Source organism: Haliotis rufescens, unplaced genomic scaffold (genome assembly GCF_023055435.1).
Source record: "Haliotis rufescens isolate VD_foot unplaced genomic scaffold, xgHalRufe1.0.p SCAF_2, whole genome shotgun sequence".
Lineage (NCBI taxonomy): Eukaryota > Metazoa > Mollusca > Gastropoda > Lepetellida > Haliotidae > Haliotis > Haliotis rufescens.
Window position 1 is genome coordinate 33281883 of NW_025963890.1, and position 22582 is coordinate 33304464.

General features: G+C 45.0%; 1 protein-coding gene across 2 annotated transcripts in view; it reads right to left on the reverse strand.

Moving 5' to 3' along the window:
* Positions 1-22582, reverse strand: part of LOC124117950 — a 56405-nt gene that overhangs the window by 31477 nt on the left and 2346 nt on the right. The window contains exon 1 of one of the 2 annotated variants that reach the window (XM_048399823.1): positions 8684-11652. The exons of the other annotated variant lie outside the window; for it this stretch is intronic. The gene's annotated coding sequence lies outside the window, so the exon portion shown is untranslated. Of the gene's footprint in view, positions 1-8683; positions 11653-22582 lie in introns of those variants that run through there. 2 annotated transcript variants of the gene reach the window in all.

Genomic DNA, 22582 nt, shown 5'->3' on the forward strand with positions numbered 1-22582 from the left:
ACACCACCGTCACAACAACCACATCCACACCACCATTACAACAACTACATCCACACCACCATCACAACCACATCCACACCACCGTCACAACAACCACATCCACACCACCATTACAACAACCACATCCACACCATCATTACAACAACTACATTCACACCACCGTCAAAACAACCACATCTACACCACCGTCACAACAACCACATCTACTCCACCATCACAACAGCCACATCTACTCCACCGTCACAACCGCCACATCAACACCACCATTACAACAACAACATCCACACCACCGTCACAACAACCATATTTACTCCACCGTCACAACAACAACATCCACACCACCGTCACAACAACCACATCCACACCACCATCACAACAACCACATCCACACCACCGTCACAAGAACTACATCCACATCACAATCACAACAACCACATCTACTCCAACGTCACAACAACTACATCCACACCATCGTCACAACAACCACATCCACACCACAGTCACAACAACCACATCTACTCCACCGTCACAACAACCACAGCCACACCACAGTCACAACAACCACATCTACTCCAACGTCACATCAACTTCATCCACACCACCATCACAACAACCACATCCACACCCCTATTACAACAACTACATCCACAGCACCGTGACAACCGTCACATCTACACCACCACCACAACAACCACATCTACTCCACCATCACAACAACCACATCCACACCACCGTCACAACAACCACATCCACACCACCATCACAACAACCACATCTACACCACCGTCACAACAACCACATCCACACCACCGTCACAACAACCACATCCACACCACCATTACAACAACTATATCCACACCACCGTCCCAACAACCACATCCACACCACCATCACAACAACAAGAACATCTACTCCACCATCACAACAACCACATCTACACCACCGTCAAAACCTCCACAACCACACCAACATTACAACAACTACATCCACATCACCGTCACAACCTCCACATCTACACAGACACCACAACAACCACATCTACTTCACCATCACAACAACCACATCCACCCCACCGTCACAACCGCCACATCCACACCACCACCACAACAACTACATCCACACCACCGTCACAACAACCACATCTACTCCATCATCACAACAACAACATCCACACCACCACCACAACAACCACATCCACACCACCATCACAACAACCACATCTACTCCACCATCACAACAACCACATCCACACCACCATCACAAAAACCTCATCCACACCACCGTCACAACAACTACATCCACACCACCACCACAACAACTACATCCACACCACCATCACAACAACCACATCTACACCACCGTCACAACCGGCACATCCACACCACCATCACAACAACCACATCTACTCCACCATCACAACAACCACATCTACACCACCGTCAAAACCTCCACAACCACAGCACCATTACAACAACTACATCCACACCACCGTCAAGACCGCCACATCTACACCACCACCACCACAACTACATCCACACCACCGTCACAACAACCACATCTACTCCACCATCACAACAACTACATCCACACCACCGTCAAAACCGCCACAACCACACCACCATTACAACAACCACATCCACACCACCGTCACTCGACATCCACACCACCGTCACAACAACAAGAACATCTACTCCACCGTCACAACAACCACATCCACACCACAACAACAACCTCATCCACACCACCACAACAACGACCACATCCACAACACCGTCACAACCACCACATCTACTTCAGCATCACAACAGCCACATCTACTCCACCATCACAACAACAACATCTACTCCACCATCACAACAACCACATCCACACCACCGTCACAACCGCTTTATCTACACCACAGCCACAACAACCACAAGGCAGGGTTGCCGAGTGGTTGAGGTGGTTGCACGCTGAAGACTCAGGTTTGATCCCACTGGGGTACCGAGTGTTAAGTCCATTCTTCTCCTGCTTTTGCTAAAACAGCAGCATGACCCCCCCTACTCCACATCCAGTACAATTAAACTCCTTTGCGTTTTTCAGGATCTATATTTAAAACCGCACGATATTTGTACAGCCAAAACAGCGGTGCAGCTCATGTCCCGACAGGAATAGATCCCTAACAACCGAGACCGCAGGATAACATTGTGTACCTGACTCTCCCAACACATGCACTCAACAAACTCTTCACGTACTTTTTAAAACATTTCCTTATTATTTTGTAAAACTATTGCCCCACTTTTTTCCGATCCACCTGATCTCTACCAAACGCTGAAGATAAGTAAAATAGGATATACATGTAGGTCTTTTCCTTTGTAAGCGTGTATATATTACCGTCAATTTGTAAAATGTGATTCTCTCAGGCAATTTATAAAATGTGTAAATATTTCAGTCATTTTGACTAAAAAATCTGTCCAGATTGATCAAGACGATCAGAAGGGCCTACAAACATCACAACAGATTATCATGTAGGATTAAAAGCCAAACAACTTAGAAATGTACTTTTCAACGTAACATTTTCAGTCTCTTGGTGATGACATTAAACATCAAAATGTTTGGAATTCGTTGTCATAATAATACAGATGGAAATGTTTTTCAGTCACTTTGTAAAATAACTGAATATTTAGACGTTTAATAAATGTGTTACACATTTGACAGTAAAAAAATATACACACTATAAAAAAAGCATATGCTCAGGTGAAATATATACTTTGTGTTGCAAGTCAAAATAGTGTAAACGAAAATCGCAAAATTACCAAGCAAGTGACTTATCAAAACTTCGTCACCATTACCGATGCTACTCACAAAGATACCTACATTTCCTTATTATCACGAAAACTGTATTTCATTTTGTTGATCAATGTGACCATACGCCCTTATTACTACCCATAAAAGTGACTAATGCGCTTACGAAAGGCGCAGCAGAGGTCGCGAACTAGTCTAGATTTCTGCTATACATCCGGGTACTCACTGGGAAAAAACAATAACAAAGGCAACAACCAGTCCCGGGGGATTGCGTTAGATCAGTGCCCCTTTAAGTCCCCCTGACAGCGACGCCCGTCATGCCTGGTCGGAGATGCGCCGGGTTTCAGAAAGAAGGAAAGTAGCATCACCCAGAGAGAAAAAAAAGAGCTTAACATCTTGACATAAAAAAGAAAAGAAGCCAATGTTTGCTTTCATCAGACAAAAAGTTTGATTTGAGAAAGTATTTCGCGGTAGTGATGTGTACGTAGGATTCAAGAATACTTGCTTGAAGCGGGACTAAGCGGGTACTGGACTTTGTCACGCGTCACTAGTCGTGAGGCAAACAGGGTGCGTTGGACTTCAGCCACATCGGAAGGGATCGATTCAACTTTTTTTCTTAGTAAATTCACTCATACATCAGCGTCAAGTGGTCTCGGGCAAAAGCAGATATGTATTTTCTAACATAGATGGGAACTTCTTAAAGAAATTGCTTTAATTGTCGAGTGTAGTACAGAAGGCAAACTGGATCCAGCGTCTGTTCAATACATTCACGTTTCAATAATTCAAACCAATTCGCGACAAAGAAATTGTTTAGTGAATAAAAATCGTATGGATATGACGAAAACCAAATTGTCTCCCTTGTACAATATGGTACGCCCCTGTAAATAGTTAAACTTGGGTAAATACACTCCCGTACGTGACCGAAATGAAATGACTTTGCGCCTCCAAGTCTGTTGACTGGACAATTACGTTGAGTGTGCTTCGATGTTTCACACACCTAGAAAATGAGTAGTCGGTATCTGTGTAACATAAGGGCTCTACTGTCGGCTTGCGCTGAGTGTATTGTCACGGTCAACAGCCACCTTTAATGCTCTCTCTTAGATTCCGTGGATTGTTATCTGGTTCGAGTCCAGGGTACCATCCATTATTCCCCAGTTACCTAGCGTCCTGTAAGCACGAGCAGCACCGGTTGTTAGGTTGGGGTATGGGGTAGGGTCGTGTTGTTTAGTAACAATTAAAATGTCATTGACAAAACATATTTACCCAAGAGAAAACGGACTGTAAAAGATGCGTTCAAGTATAACCCCTGACTATTTTAATGCTATACGTATAAGGTTGTGATCAGCTGATCGCCAACAATAATTTGTATTTGCTTCAGGCTAAAATATGGTTTCCTTCTCCAGATTCACCACTACAATTAAACCAGGTTGATTTAATGTATAGTTCAGTCCCTTCTATTGTACATTGTGTGGCTTTGAATCAACTTTCTGTGTTCTCTCTCCAGGGGTGTTCGATGTACCCCTGATTATCTTGATAACCCTCCATCCTTCCGGACTCCATTTGTCGACGTCACGTGACTCTCGTCTTGCTACTTCCAGTTCTTTATTTCACCATAGACCAGTGACACACAGTACATATAATACTATGATAACGATAATAGTGTCAGGCAATTATACTGTAAAGGTGTAAACGATGGAAACATTATGACCTACATAATAATTCGACCTTTCGTAAAAACATTTTAACTTATCAAATATGTATTTGATAAATGTGTTCAAGTGACATAATACCTTAGTGTCACTGGTTACTATGAAGCTTATAAAAGTTGGGGCGACTACAACAATGACTAGTAGAGAATAAACTTATTTTAGCTGATAAATAACTACACTCAAAAATATGATGCACCTCGTCACCCACAGTACTACTTTTCTCCTCCGCTAAGCCTGGCTGGAAGGATGGAACACCGATGAAACATTCTCGTATACTACATGACATATACACGACCACGCCAACACTCATGTCAAAACGCATTACATCTTGTCTTCATGACTTCCTTTAAAAAATCACATGTTAATTTCAGGCAATTGATTTCCCCCTGTTCTTATCAGAGATTATATTCAAATATATTAGTTGCCGGAATAGCTGATAATCGGGAAACAAAAATGTTAGAAACCCAATAAGGTACAGCAACAATACTATCACTATGAGTCGAATAACAAAAACGATCCCTTAGATCCAAAATAATAAAGCTTTGATTGCCTCAGTAACTATTACAAGAGACGTATGACTTACACCAGAACTTGGCGTCAGTCTCTCGACAATGCAATTGTAGGGCTTATAATGTTCAAGATGGATAGCCCGAGCGCGTATCTCATCAGGACGTCATTTGGTTTTTCCTGCAGTGCCGCGCGGCAGCAAACAAGCGCCATTGTCTGTCGGTTCCGGCGAGGCGTAGAGATGACACATTGCCTCACTATCATTTGGGATTACGTGGCAGTTTTTTTAGTCAGCGGTGAAGAAATGACAGTGAAATAGATAAATGGTACACCTAGGGAAGTGTCGAAACCATGTTTTTTCTAGGTAATTTTTCGCATCGTTACATCATCGGCGTTGAGTTCTCTCAATGGCCCCGCATCCCTCGCGAGGCGCGCCGACCGCTGAGTGTACTGACACGCAATGACACAGACAGAAACAGTCCCACGACTTAACTATTTCTTGTCCCTTCTCGCTCCATATACTTCATTAACGAAACAGTCTGTAAAATTTCTCCAATCTCCCTGTGGGTTCTTCAACAACGTCTGCCCTTGTAAGTAGCGTTGTAAGTTTCCAGCCGAGTAGTCCCCCCTTGTCGTTTATTCAAAACAAACGTGCCAGATCTGAAGGTCAAGTCGCTATGCCACAGATCTATAATGGAAACCTAAAGACGACCCCTGTGGTGATTAAAAGTGTTTCCGAATTGCAACGGATAATTGTAGTCGCTAAAACTTTATTAAAGATTCGAGGTGATCATGGAACGAGCATCATCCACCTCAGACTTACCCCGTGACGGTGGTGTCCCTTTGTCCACATGGCTTAAGGCTGTACACACTGGGATGTTGATTAATTGTATCAGCTGAAGCTCCTGTTTACAATATACCTGCCCTCACAAATCACAGAAACAAGGGACAGGCGATGGCGAGATAGTCTGAGTCTACGCGGCTAAGTATTTGAAACATGATGCCCGCTTTATTATGCAATCGTATTGTCGGATTTACACAAGCTTCTTTAAACTTTACAGAAGATATGTTCTGTACAACACAAGTATAGGTTCTATGTCATGTATAGTTGCCATCGATCAGGACGTTGTGTTCTGTACAACACACGTATAGGTTCTATGTCATGTATAGTTGCCATCGATCAGGACGTTGTGTTCTGTACAACACAAGTATAGGTTCTATGTCATGTATAGTTGCCATCGATCAGGACGTTGTGTTCTGTACAACACATGTATAGGTTATATGTCATGTATAGTTGCCATCGATCAGGACGTTGTGTTCTGTACAACACACGTATAGGTTATATGCCCTGTGTAGTTGCCATCGACGTTGTGCAAATTACTGGATTCAAGACATTTGTAATCTTAAAAAAATATCATTTCCTGAGTAGGAGACGCATGTTCTCTTTTCCGATTCCAAACCCAGGGGCCACGATTGATTGCGGTCTCACTTCATTGACAATGAACAGCACAGCAGAGATAGCAAAACTCACTATGCTACCTCCATTTAACATACACTTGAAACAGACATCCAAACAAAACATGGGGAAATCCCACATATTCTATTGTAACTTGGAAAAAGTGAAAACACTTCAAATGAACTCTTTAACTTGTCAGCCAGGGAAGCGAGATGGCGTCTGTGTTACCTAACATTGTTACCGGCGGAGAGACATGCAGTTGTTTAGCACATGGTTAGCCCATACCTCCGCCCGCTCACCACACCGGGGTAGCAATCTGTACGTATGTAATACGTCGGGGGAATGTCGTGTAGACCTGTGAGGTCTCATCCCCCACACGCACGCACATCTGCCAGAGCAGACCCACGCTTCTCACAGGCGAGTGTTGTGCACTCTGATAAGGTTGTCATTACTTGTACACTTTGTTAGCTTTAAACACTTTATGCCAAATACACGAACAGGGAAACAATGCATGTCTGAATGCTTGTACTTCAAACATAAACATCGTGGGTTAAAGGCATCTCCACTTCCCTGTTCAGTAAATAAGATGGTTGATCTTTAATTTCCTGTAGTGAAGCAATGCTGTTAACATCATGTAAAACATCGTATTATAATGTTTGGAATCCTGAGCGTCTTATTTCATAAAAAAATACATGGAAGTGTTTCGCGTGTGTTTCAGGGGACACGTGCTGTGGTAAAAAAAGTGCCGTAGAGTTACGTCCCTTAGCCGTGCCAGGATTTGAACTATAGATTCGCATTGATCACGATCCATGGGTTGTCTGCACCATCCCGTGATCGTGGAGTCCCATTGGTAGGCGGCTATGACCTGGCATTTTGGGGCTTTCCTAACTACCCGTTCAAGCAGTGAAAAAGTTGAAATACTATTGAATGCGGCGGGAGCACCTTCGTACCAAATAACAACCATCAATGGTATGATGTGGATTCACCTCAGTGGGGAATGGGCGATGACACAAAGTAACATTGTCTCGAAAATCGTTCAACAGCATCCAATGAATGACCATTTTGCCAAGTTAAAGTTCTTGTACCCTTACGGATCACCCACACACCGCTATCAGACCAGACTGCCGCGTCTTCATTCATATCTGATGGTGCCTACGGAAGACCAGCCATCAGCGTAGACTAGTTCCCGTGTTATAATGGCTACTACATCGACTCTAAGCAGGTCTTAGAGAGGATCAGCTTAGAATAACGATAAATATAATAAACAGAATTCCAAGCGGTTCCTTGAAAGTTGTCAGTCCCTGTGTGTGCAGTACCGGGTGATTCCTATCTACTATCTATCATCTACTATATACTGGCTAATGCTTCAGATAACACGTGTTCTCAAGAATAAATTGATATTTACAACTTCAGTCGGTCCATTTATGATAACAGCATCTAATGGCGCGTACCTGCGAACTTGCATTATAATAGCCCCATCTAACAGATGGTTCGGCTCGCGGATGTATATCATGCGTTGTCAAACTGTTTCCTGTGATTTGCCGATACGAAGGATATGTGCTAACATCACACAAGATAGTTCCCCAGTGTATATTCATCCTGCGTAGTCCCTCTTTCGTGTTTATAGAAAACACGTGTGCTCGCAAGAATATCATCAGCTACTCTTCTCCCTTTGTGTATTTTTAGAAAGGTCACATCAAACGGAAGGTCAGTTCGTCTCAAGTTCCTCTGCAGTGCAACAGAATCACGTGCCGTATGGCGGAGGAACACAATGACTGCTTTTACATTGGGTAACATTCGTGCGATGGCATTCGGCCGTATGTGAATCTACGTCTCAAATATTGTCTATATCATATACGAATTGTCATATTTATTTTAAGGATTCCTTGTTTTCCTTGTAGATGGAAAGTAAATTTGGTGTAACCTAGTGAAGAACGGCGTGCTGTGTTTAAATCAGCAGACATCTGCGTCTGTACTTAACCCTGGTTCAACATTCTCATTCAGTACTTGATGGGACATTTGGAATCGCTATGGGCGGCCATTGGAGCTAGCAGTTGCAGACTTTACAAACTTCTTCCTCAGTTTTGTTTGTAAACAAAGAAGTCTCATTGGGTCACAGTTCGGGTGTTACATATTTATTTGTCAAACAAAAGCCCAATCTAAGAATTGCTTGATGGGGGGAAGTTGGACTGGGATGTGGTGGGAAGATCCAGACAGTCACACTTACCTTAGACAGTATCACAAGCAATCTTCATCCGTCTTGTCTTAGAACTTCAAGACGCCATTTTCTCGGCCAAAATCCGTCGCAGAAACCAGGAATAGATAGAAGGGAGGTAACTCTAGTTTACATAACACCATCTGGCCCAGCTGGTATGAGGTGTGGGTTACACATGCTTGTTTCCAACAATACCCCTGCTGCTGCCACACAGGTCGTGTGTGGGGGATGTACGATGATGATTACAGGAAGTGGTAACCAGATCTGTATGTCTGTGTTGATGAGTCTGAACTTCAAATTTACTTACATTCTATGGAATAACATGACAGTTCACACTCACTACCAAAGTCATGCTCGCTCTCTATCCGCCAAGTACCCCCATACAGTACCCGCTCACGAACCACCTAATACCTGCTCAGAACCCACTTATATTTGCAGTACCCGCTCAGGGCCCTCATAATACCCGATCAGAACCCACTTGCAGTACCCGCTCACAACCCACCAAATACCTGCTCAGAACCCACTTGCAGTTACCGTTCAGAGACCACCTGATATCCGTCCACTACCCACCTACAGTACCTGCTCACTACCAACTCACAGTATCCACTCACTGCCCACCTAATACCCACTCACTTCCAACCTAATACCCACTCACTGCCCACCTAATACCCACTCACTGCCAACCTAATACCCACTCACTGCCAACCTAATACCCACTCACTACTCACTTACAGTACCCGCTCACTGCCCACCTAATACCCACTCACTGCCAACCTAATACCCACTCACTACTCACTTACAGTACCCGCTCACTGCCCACCTAATACCCACTCAGTGCCCACCTAATACCCACTCACTGCCCGCCAAATACCCGCTCACTGCCCACCTAATACCAACTCACTGCCATCCTAATACCCACTTACTGCCTACCTAATACCCACTCAGTGCCCACCTAATACCCACTCATTGCCCACCTAATACCCACTCAGTGCCCACCTAATACCCACTCACTGACCACATAATACCCTCTCACTGCCCGCCAAATACCTGCTCACTGCCCACCTAATACCCACTCACAGCCCACCTAATACCCACTCACTGCCAACCTAATACCCACTCACTGCCCGCCAAATACCCACTCACTACTCATTTACAGTACCCACTCACTGCCCACCTAATACCCACTCACAGCCCACCTAATACCCGCTCACTACCCGCCAAATACCCACTCACTGCCAACCTAATACCCACTCACTGCCCGCCAAATACCCACTCACTACTCACTTACAGGACCCACTCACTGCCCACCTAATACCCACTCACTGCCAACCTAATACCCACTCACTTCCCGCCAAATACCCACTCACTACTCACTTACAGTACCCACTCACTGCCCACCTAATACCCACTCACAGCCCACCTAATACCCACTCACTGCCCACCTAATACCCACTCACTGCCATCCTAATACCCACTCACTGCCCGCAAATACCCACTCACTACTCACTTACAGTACCCACTCCCTACCCACCTAATACCCACTCACAGCCCACCTAATACCCACTCACTGCCATCCTAATACCCACTCACTGCCCACCTAATACCCACTCACTGCCCACCTTATACGCGCTCACTACCCACCTAATACCCACTCACTGCCATCCTAATACCCACTCACTGCCCACCTAATACCCAGTCACTCCCCGCCTAAAACGTGCTTACTGACCATATAATACCCGCTCACTACCCACCTAATACCCGCTCACTACTCACTTACAGTACCCGCTCACTGCCCGCCTAATACGCGCTTACTGACCACCTAATACCCGCTCACTACCCACCTAATACCCACTCACTACCCACCTAATACCCAGTCACTGCCCATCTATTACCCGCTCACTGCCCACCTAATACCCGCTCACTACCCACCTAATACCCGCTCACTACCCACCTAATACCCGCTCACTACCCACCTAATACCCGCTCACTACCCACCTAATGCCCAGTCACTACCCACCTAATACCCGCTCACTACTCACTTACAGTACCCGCTCACTGCCCGCCTAATACGCGCTTACTGACCACCTAATACCCGCTCACTGCCCACCTAATAACCACTCACTACCCACCTAATACCCAGTCACTGCCCATCTAATACCCGCTCACTACCCACCTAATACCCACTCACTACCAACCTAATACCCGCTCACTGCCCACCTAATACCCGCTCACTGCCCACCTAATACCCACTCACTGCACACATAATACCCACTCACTACCCACCTAATACCCACTCACTGCCCACCTAATACCCACTCACTGCCTACCTAATACCCACTCACTGCCCACCTAATACCCGCTCACGGCCAACCTAATACCCACTCACTGCCCACCTAATACCCACTCACTGCCTACCTAATACCCACTCACTGCCAACCTAATACCCACTCAATGCCCACCTAATACCCACTCAGTGCCCACCTAATACCCGCTCACTGACCACATAATACCCGCTCACTGCCCGCCAAATACCTGCTCACTGCCCACCTAATACCCACTCACAGCCCACCTAATACCCACTCACTGCCAACCTAATACCCACTCACTGCCTGCCAAATACCCACTCACCATGCTCACTACTCACTTACAGTACCCACTCACTGCCCACCTAATACCCACTCACTACCAACTTATACCCACTCGCTGCCCACATAATACCTCCTTACTAGCATCTTAATATCCACTAACATCTGCACAGTAGCCGCATGGTTCCCACTCAGTACCTCCACATTGCCCACTCAGAATACATTCAGCACCTGCACATTGCCCACACAGATTACATTCGGTGCCTGCACATTGCTCACTCAGATTACATTCAGTACCTGCACATTGCCCACACAGATTACATTCAGTACCTGCACATTGCCCACTCAGATTACATTCAGTACCTGCACATTGCCCACTCAGATTACATTCAGTACCTGCACATTGACCACTCAGATTACATTCAGCACCTGCACATTGCCCACTCAGATTACATTCAGCACCTGCACATTGCCCATTCAGATTACATTCAGTACCTGCACATTGCCCACTCAGATTACATTCAGCACCTGCACATTGCCTACTCAGATAACATTCAGTACCTGCACATTGCCTACTCAGATAACATTCAGTACCTGCACATTGCCCACTGAGAACTCATACACTCAGCACCTGCCCAATGCCCACTCAATTTACATTCAGCTACTGCACATTGCCCACTCAGATGACAGTCAGTACCTGCACATTGCCCAATAAGAACTCATTCAGTACCTGCACATTGCCCTCTGAGATTACATTCGGCAACCGCACATTGCCCACTGACATTACATTCAGTATCTGCACATTATCCACAGAGGACTCATTCAGCACCTGCACATTATCCACAGAGGACTCATTCAGCTCCTGCACATTGCCCACTCAGATTACATTGAGCATGTGCACATTGCCATTTCAGATGACATTCAATACCTGCACATTGCCCACTGAGAACTAATTCAGCAGCTGCACATTGCCCACTCAGAATACATTCAGCACCTGCACATTGCTCACTGAGATAACATTCAGCACCTGCACATTGCTCACTGAGATAACATTCAGCACCTGCACATTGCTCACTGAGATAACATTAAGTACCTGTACATTGCCCACTGAGAACTCATTTAGCACCTGCACATTGCTCACTCAGATAACATTCAGTACCTGCACATTGCCCACTGAGATTACATTCAGTACCTGTACATTGCCCTCTCAGATAACATTCGGTACCTGCACATTGGCCACTCAAATAACATTCAGCACCTGCACATTGCCCACAGAGAACTCATTCAGCACCTGCACATTGCCCACTCAGATTACATTCAGCACATGCACATTGCACAATAAGAACTCATTCAGCTCCTGCACATTGCCCTCTGAGATAATATTCGGCAACTGCACATTGCCCACAGAGATTACATTCAGTATCTGCACATTGCCCACTGAGAACTCATTCAGCACCTGCACATTGTCCACTGAGATTACATTCAGCAACTGCACATTGCCCACTGAGAACTCATTCAGTACCTGTACATTGCCCTCTCAGATAACATTCGGAACCTGCACATTGGCCACTCAAAAAAAATTCAGCACCTGCACATGGCCCACAGAGAACTCATTCAGCTCCTGCACATTGCCCACTCAGATTACATTCAACACCTGCACATTGTCATTTGAGATGACATTCAATACCAGCACATTGCCCACTGAGAACTAATTCAGCACCTGCACATTGCCCACTGAGAATACACTCAGCACCTGCACATTGCCCACTGAGACCTCATTCAGCACATGTACATTGCCCACTCAGATTACATTCAGCACCTGCACATTGCCCACTGAGAATACACTCAGCACCTGCACATTGCCCACTGAGACCTCATTCAGCACATGTACATTGCCCACTCAGATTACATTCAGCACCTGAACATTGCCCACAGAGAACTCATTCAGCACCTGCACATTGCCCACTCATATTACATTCAGCAACTGCACATTGCCCACTCAGATTACATTCAGTACCTGCACATTTCCCACTCAGATTACATTCAGCACCTGAACATTGCCCACTGAGAACTCATTCAGCACCTGCACATTGCCCACTCATATAACATTCAGGAACTGCACATTGCCATTTCTGATGACATTCAATACCTGCACATTGCCCATTGAGAACTAATTCAGCACCTGCACATTGCCCACTCAGGACTCATTCAGCACCTGCACATTGCCCACTAAATTTACATTCAGCACCTGCACATTGCCCACTCAGATTACGTTAAGCACCTGCACATTGCACACTGAAAACTAATTCAGCACCTGCACATTGCCCACTCAGATTACATTCAGCACCTGTACATTGCCCACTCAGGACTCATTTAGTACCTGCACTTTTCCAACTTAGATTACATTCAGAACCTGCACATTGCCCACTCAGAATACATTCAGCACCTGCACATTGCTCACTGAGATTACATTCAGTACCTGCACATTGCTCACTCAGATTACATTCAGTACCTGCACATTGCCCACTCAGATTACATTCAGCACCTGTACATTGGCCACTCAGATTACATTCAGAACCTGCACATTGCCCACTCAGATTACATTCAGCACCTGTACATTGGCCACTCAGATTACATTCAGAACCTGCACATCGCCCACTCAGATTACATTCAGCACCTGTACATTGGCCACTCAGATTACATTCAGAACCTGCACATTACCCACTCAGATTACATTCAGCACCTGTACATTGGCCACTCAGATGACATTCAGTACTTGCACATTGCCCACTCAGATTACATTCAGAACCTGTACATTGGCCACTCAGATTACATTCAGAACCTGCACATTACCCACTCAGATAACATTCAGTACCTGTACATTGCCCACTCAGATTACATTCAGTACCTGCACATTGCTCACTCAGATTACATTCAGTACCTGCACATTGCCCACTGAGAACTCATTCAGTACCTACACATTGCCCACTGAGAACACATTCAGTATCTGCACATTGCCCACTCAGATTACATTCAGCACCTGTACATTGGCCACTCAGATTACATTCAGAACCTGCACATTGCCCACTCAGATTACATTCAGCACCTGTACATTGGCCACTCAGATTACATTCAGAACCTGCACATTGCCCACTCAGATTACATTCAGAACCTGTACATTGGCCACTCAGATGACATTCAGTACTTGCACATTGCCCACTCAGATTACATTCAGAACCTGTACATTGGCCACTCAGATTACATTCAGAACCTGCACATTACCCACTCAGATAACATTCAGTACCTGTACATTGCCCACTCAGATTACATTCAGTACCTGCACATTGACAATTCAGATTACTTTAAGCAACTGCACATTGCTCACTCAGATTACATTCAGTACCTGCACATTGACAATTCAGATTACTTTAAGCAACTGCACATTGCTCACTCAGATTACATTCAGCACCTGCAAATTGCCCACTTAGAACTCATTCAGCACCTGCACATTGCCCACTCAGATGACATTCAGTACCTGCACATTGCACAATAAGAACTCATTCAGCTCCTGCACATTGCCCTCTGAGATAATATTCGGCAACTGCACATTGCCCACAGAAATTACATTCAGTATCTGCACATTGCCCACTGAGAACTCATTCAGCACCTGCACATTGTCCACTGAGATTACATTCAGCAACTGCACATTGCCCACTGAGAACTCATTCAGTACCTGTACATTGCCCTCTCAGATAACATTCGGAACCTGCACATTGGCCACTCAAAAAAAATTCGGCACCTGCACATGGCCCACAGAGAACTCATTCAGCTCCTGCACATTGCCCACTCAGATTACATTCAACACCTGCACATTGTCATTTGAGATGACATTCAATACCAGCACATTGCCCACTGAGAACTAATTCAGCACCTGCACATTGTCACTGAGAATACACTCAGCACCTGCACATTGCCCACTGAGACCTCATTCAGCACATGTACATTGCCCACTCAGATTACATTCAGCACCTGCACATTGCCCACTCATATTACATTCAGCAACTGCACATTGCCCACTCAGATTACATTCAGTACCTGCACATTTCCCACTCAGATTACATTCAGCACCTGAACATTGCCCACAGAGAACTCATTCAGCACCTGCACATTGCCCACTCATATTACATTCAGCAACTGCACATTGCCCACTCAGATTACATTCAGTACCTGCACATTTCCCACTCAGATTACATTCAGCACCTGAACATTGCCCACTGAGAACTCATTCAGCACCTGCACATTGCCCACTCATATAACATTCAGGAACTGCACATTGCCATTTCTGATGACATTCAATACCTGCACATTGCCCATTGAGAACTAATTCAGCACCTGCACATTGCCCACTCAGGACTCATTCAGCACCTGCACATTGCCCACTAAATTTACATTCAGCACCTGCACATTGCCCACTCAGATTACGTTAAGCACCTGCACATTGCACACTGAAAACTAATTCAGCACCTGCACATTGCCCACTCAGATTACATTCAGCACCTGTACATTGCCCACTCAGGACTCATTTAGTACCTGCACTTTTCCAACTTAGATTACATTCAGAACCTGCACATTGCCCACTCAGAATACATTCAGCACCTGCACATTGCTCACTGAGATTACATTCAGTACCTGCACATTGCTCACTCAGATTACATTCAGTACCTGCACATTGCCCACTCAGATTACATTCAGCACCTGTACATTGGCCACTCAGATTACATTCAGAACCTGCACATTGCCCACTCAGATTACATTCAGCACCTGTACATTGGCCACTCAGATTACATTCAGAACCTGCACATCGCCCACTCAGATTACATTCAGCACCTGTACATTGGCCACTCAGATGACATTCAGTACTTGCACATTGCCCACTCAGATTACATTCAGAACCTGTACATTGGCCACTCAGATTACATTCAGAACCTGCACATTACCCACTCAGATAACATTCAGTACCTGTACATTGCCCACTCAGATTACATTCAGTACCTGCACATTGCTCACTCAGATTACATTCAGTACCTGCACATTGCCCACTGAGAACTCATTCAGTACCTACACATTGCCCACTGAGAACACATTCAGTATCTGCACATTGCCCACTCAGATTACATTCAGCACCTGTACATTGGCCATTCAGATTACATTCAGAACCTGCACATTACCCACTGAGATTACATTCAGCACCTGTACATTGGCCACTCAGATTACATTCAGAACCTGCACATTGCCCACTCAGATTACATTCAGAACCTGTACATTGGCCAGTCACATGACATTCAGTACTTGCACATTGCCCACTCAGATTACATTCAGAACCTGTACATTGGCCACTCAGATTACATTCAGAACCTGCACATTACCCACTCAGATAACATTCAGTACCTGTACATTGCCCACTCAGATTACATTCAGTACCTGCACATTGACAATTCAGATTACTTTAAGCAACTGCACATTGCTCACTCAGATTACATTCAGTACCTGCACATTGACAATTCAGATTACTTTAAGCAACTGCACATTGCTCACTCAGATTACATTCAGCACCTGCAAATTGCCCACTTAGAACTCATTCAGCACCTGCACATTGCCCACTCAGGTGACATTCAGCACCTGCACATTGCCCACTCAGATTACATTCAGCACCTGCACATTGCCCACTCAGATAACATTCAGTACCTGTACATTGCCCATTGAGAACTCATTAAGCACCTGCACATTGCCCACTCAATTTACATTCAGCAACTGCACATTGCACAATAAGAACTCATTCAGCACCTGCACATTGCCCACTCAGGTGACATTCAGTACCTGCACATTGCACAATAAGAACTCATTCAGCTCCTGCACATTGCCCTCTGAGATAATATTCGGCAACTGCACATTGCCCACAGAGATTACATTCAGTATCTGCACATTGCCCACTGAGAACTCATTCAGCACCTGCACATTGTCCACTGAGATTACATTCAGCAACTGCACATTGCCCACTGAGAACTCATTCAGTACCTGTACATTGCCCTCTCAGATAACATTCGGAACCTGCACATTGGCCACTCAAAAAAAATTCAGCACCTGCACATGGCCCACAGAGAACTCATTCAGCTCCTGCACATTGCCCACTCAGATTACATTCAACACCTGCACATTGTCATTTGAGATGACATTCAACACCAGCACATTGCCCACAGAGAATTAATTCAGCACCTGCACATTGCCCACTGAGAATACACTCAGCACCTGCACATTGCCCACTGAGACCTCATTCAGCACATGTACATTGCCCACTCAGATTACATTCAGCACCTGCACATTGCCCACTGAGAATACACTCAGCACCTGCACATTGCCCACTGAGACCTCATTCAGCACATGTACATTGCCCACTCAGATTACATTCAGCACCTGCACATTGCCCACTCATATTACATTCAGCAACTGCACATTGCCCGCTCAGATTACATTCAGTACCTGCACATTTCCCACTCAGATTACATTCAGCACCTGAACATTGCCCACAGAGAACTCATTCAGCACCTGCACATTGCCCACTCATATTACATTCAGCAACTGCACATTGCCCACTCAGATTACATTCAGTACCTGCACATTTCCCACTCAGATTACATTCAGCACCTGAACATTGCCCACTGAGAACTCATTCAGCACCTGCACATTGCCCACTCATATAACATTCAGGAACTGCACATTGCCATTTCTGATGACATTCAATACCTGCACATTGCCCATTGAGAACTAATTCAGCACCTGCACATTGCCCACTCAGGACTCATTCAGCACCTGCACATTGCCCACTAAATTTACATTCAGCACCTGCACATTGCCCACTCAGATTACGTTAAGCACCTGCACATTGCACACTGAAAACTAATTCAGCACCTGCACATTGCCCACTCAGATTACATTCAGTACTTGCACATTGCCCACTCAGATTACATTCAGAACCTGTACATTGGCCACTCAGATTACATTCAGAACCTCGAATTACCAACTCAGATAACATTCAGTACCTGTACATTGCTAACTCAGATAACATTCAGTACCTGCACATTGCTCACTCAGATTACATTCAGTACCTGCACATTGCCCACTGAGAACTCATTCAGTACCTACACATTGCCCACTCAGATTACATTCAGCACCTGTACATTGGCCACTCAGATTACATTCAGAACCTGCACATTGCCCACTCAGATTACATTCAGCACCTGTACATTGGCCACTCAGATTACATTCAGAACCTGCACATTGCCCACTCAGATTACATTCAGCACCTGTACATTGGCCACTCAGATGACATTCAGTACTTGCACATTGCCCACTCAGATTACATTCAGAACCTGTACATTGGCCACTCAGATTACATTCAGAACCTGCACATTACCCACTCAGATAACATTCAGTACCTGTACATTGCCCACTCAGATTACATTCAGTACCTGCACATTGACAATTCAGATTACTTTAAGCAACTGCACATTGCTCACTCAGATTACATTCAGTACCTGCACATTGCCCACTGAGAACTCATTAAGTACCTACACATTGCCCACTGAGACCACATTCAGTACCTACACATTGCCCACTGAGAACTCATTAAGTACCTACACATTGCCCACTGAGAACACATTCAGCACCTGTACATTGGCCACTCAGATTACATTCAGCACCTGTACATTGGCCACTCAGATTACATTCAGAACCTGCACATTGCCCACTCAGATTACATTCAGCACCTGTACATTGGCCACTCAGATTACATTCAGAACCTGCACATTGCCAACTCAGATTACATTCAGCACCTGTACATTGGCCACTCAGATGACATTCAGTACTTACACATTGCCCACTCAGATTACATTCAGAACCTGTACATTGGCCACTCAGATTACATTCAGAACCTGCACATTACCCACTCAGATAACATTCAGTACCTGTACATTGCCCACTCAGATTACATTCAGTACCTGCACATTGACAATTCAGATTACTTTAAGCAACTGCACATTGCTCACTCAGATTACATTCAGTACCTGCACATTGCCCACTGAGAACTCATTAAGTACCTACACATTGCCCACTGAGACCACATTCAGTACCTGCACATTGCCCACTCAGATTACTTTCATTACCTGCACATTGCCCACTCAGAACTCATTTAGCACCTGCACATTGCCCACTCAAATTACATTTAGTACCTGCACATTGCCCACTGAGAACTCATTCAGTACCTACACATTGCCCACTGAGAACACATTCAGAACCTGCACATTGCCCACTCAGCTTACTTTCAGTACCTGCACATGGCCCACTGAGAACTCATTCAGCACCTGCACATTGCCCACTCAGATTACATTCAGTACCTGCACATTGCTCACTCAGCTTACATTCAGTACCTGCACATTGGCCACTCAAAGTATATTCAGTACCTGCACATTGCTCACTCAGATTACATTCAGTACCTGCACATTGGCCTCTCAAAATACATTCAGTACCTGCACATTGCCCAATAAGAAGTCATTCAGTACCTGAACATTGCCCACTCAGATAACATTCAGTACCTGCACATTGCCCACTCAGATTACATTCAGTATCTGCACATTGCCCACTCAGATTACATTCAGTACCTGTACATTGCCCATTCAGATTACATTCAGTACCTGCACATTGCCCACTCAGATTACATTCAGCACCTGCACATTGCCCACTCAGATTACATTCAGTACCTGCACATTGCCCACTCATATTACATTCAGCACCTGCACAATGCCCACTCAGATTACATTCAGTACCTGTACATTGACCACTCAGATTACATTCAGCACCTGCACATTGCCCACTCAGATTACTTTAAGCAGGTGCACATTGCTCACTCAAATTACGTTCAGTACCCGCACATTGCCCACTCAGCTTACATTCGGTACCTGCACATTGCCCACTCAGCTTACATTCCGCACCTGCACATTGCCCACTCAGATTACATTCAGTACCTGCACATTGCCCACTCAGATTACATTCAGCACCTGCACATTGGCCACTCAGATTACTTTAAGCAGGTGCACATTGCCCACTCAAATTACATTCAGTACCTGCACATTGCCCACTCAGATTACATTCAGTACCTGTACATTGCCCATTCAGATTTCATTCAGTACCTGCACATTGCCAACTCAGATTACATTCAGCACCTGCACATTGCCCATTCAGATAACATTCAGTACCTGCACATTGCCCACTCAGATTACATTCAGTACCTGCACATTGCCCACTGAGATAACATTCGGTACCTGCACATTGTCCACTGAGATTACATTCAGTACCTGTATATTGCCCACTCAGATTACATTCAGCACCTGCACATTGCCAACTCAGATTACATTCAGCACCTGCACATTGCCCACTGAGAACTCATTTAGTACCTACAAATTGCCCACTCAGATTACATTCAGTACCTGCACATTTCCCCCTGACAACTCATTTTGCACCTGCACATTGCCCACTCAGATTACATTCAGCACCTGCACACTGCCCACTCAGATTACATTTAGCACCTGCACATTGCCCACTGAGAACTCATTCAGTACCTGCACATTGCCCACTCAGATTACATTCAGTACCTGCACATTCCCCACTCAGCTTACATTCAGTACCCGCCATTGGCTACTAAAAGTACATTCAGTACCTGCACATTGCTCACTCAGATTACATTCAGTACCTGCACATTGGCCTCTCAAAATACATTCAGTACCTGCACATTGCCAACTCAGATTACATTCAGCACCTGCACATTGCCCACTCTGAATACTTTTAACACCTGCACATTGTTCACTCAGATTACATTCAGTACCTGCACATTGCTCACTCAGATTACATTCAGCACCTGCACATTGCCCACTGAGAACTCATTCGGTACCTACACATTGCTCACTCAGATTACATTCAGTACCTGCACATTGCCCCCTGAGAACTCATTTTGCACCTGCACATTGCCCACTCAAATTACATTCAGTACCTGCACATTGCCCACTCAGCTTACATTCAGCACCTGCACATTGCCTACTAAGCAGTCATTCAGTACCTGCACATTGCCCACTCAGCTTACATTCAGTACCTGCACATTGGCCACTCAAAGTATATTCAGTACCTGCACATTGCTCACTCAGATTACATTCAGTACCTGCACATTGGCCTCTCAAAATACATTCAGTACCTGCTCATTGTCCACTAAGAAGTCATTCAGTACCTGAACATTGCCCACTCAGATAACATTCAGTACCTGCACATTGCCCACTCAGATTACATTCAGTACCTGCACATTGCCCACTCAGATTACATTCAGTACCTGCACATTGCCATCTCAGATTACATTCAGCACCTGCACATTGCCCACTCAGATAACATTCAGTACCTGTACATTGCCCGCTGAGATAATATTCAGTACCTGCACATTGTCCACTGAGATTACATTCAGTACCTGCACATTGCCCGCTGAGATAATATTCAGTACCTGCACATTGTCCACTGAGATTACATTCAGTACCTGTACATTTCCCACTCAGATTACATTCAGTACCTGCACATTTTGCCAACTTAGATTACATTCAGTACCTGCACATTGCCACCTCAGATTACATTTAGCACCTGCACATTGCCCACTGATAACTCATTCAGTACCTACACTTTGCCCACTCAAATTACATTCAGTACCTGCACATTGCCCACTCAGATTACATTCAGCACCTGGACATTGTCCACTCAGATTACATTCAGTACTTGCAGATTTCCCACTCAGATTACATTCAGTACCTGCACATTGCCCACTCAAATTACATTCAGTACCCTCACATTGCCCACTCAGATTACATTCAGTACCTGCACATTGCCCAGTCAGAAGTCATTCAGTACCTGCACATCGCCCACTCAGATAACATTCAATACCTGCACATTGCCCACTGAGATAAAATTCAGTACCTGCGCATTGTCCCTGAGTTTACATTCAGTACCTGCACATTGCCCACTGAGATAACATTCATTACCTGCACATTGTCCACTGAGATTACATTCAGGACCTGCACATTGCCCACTCAGATTACATTCAGCACCTGCACATTGCCCACTCAGATAACATTCAGTACCTGCACATTGCCCACTGAGATAACATTCAGTACCTGCACATTGTCCAGTGAGTTTACATTCAGTATCTGCACATTGCCCACTCAAATTCAATTCAGCACCTGCA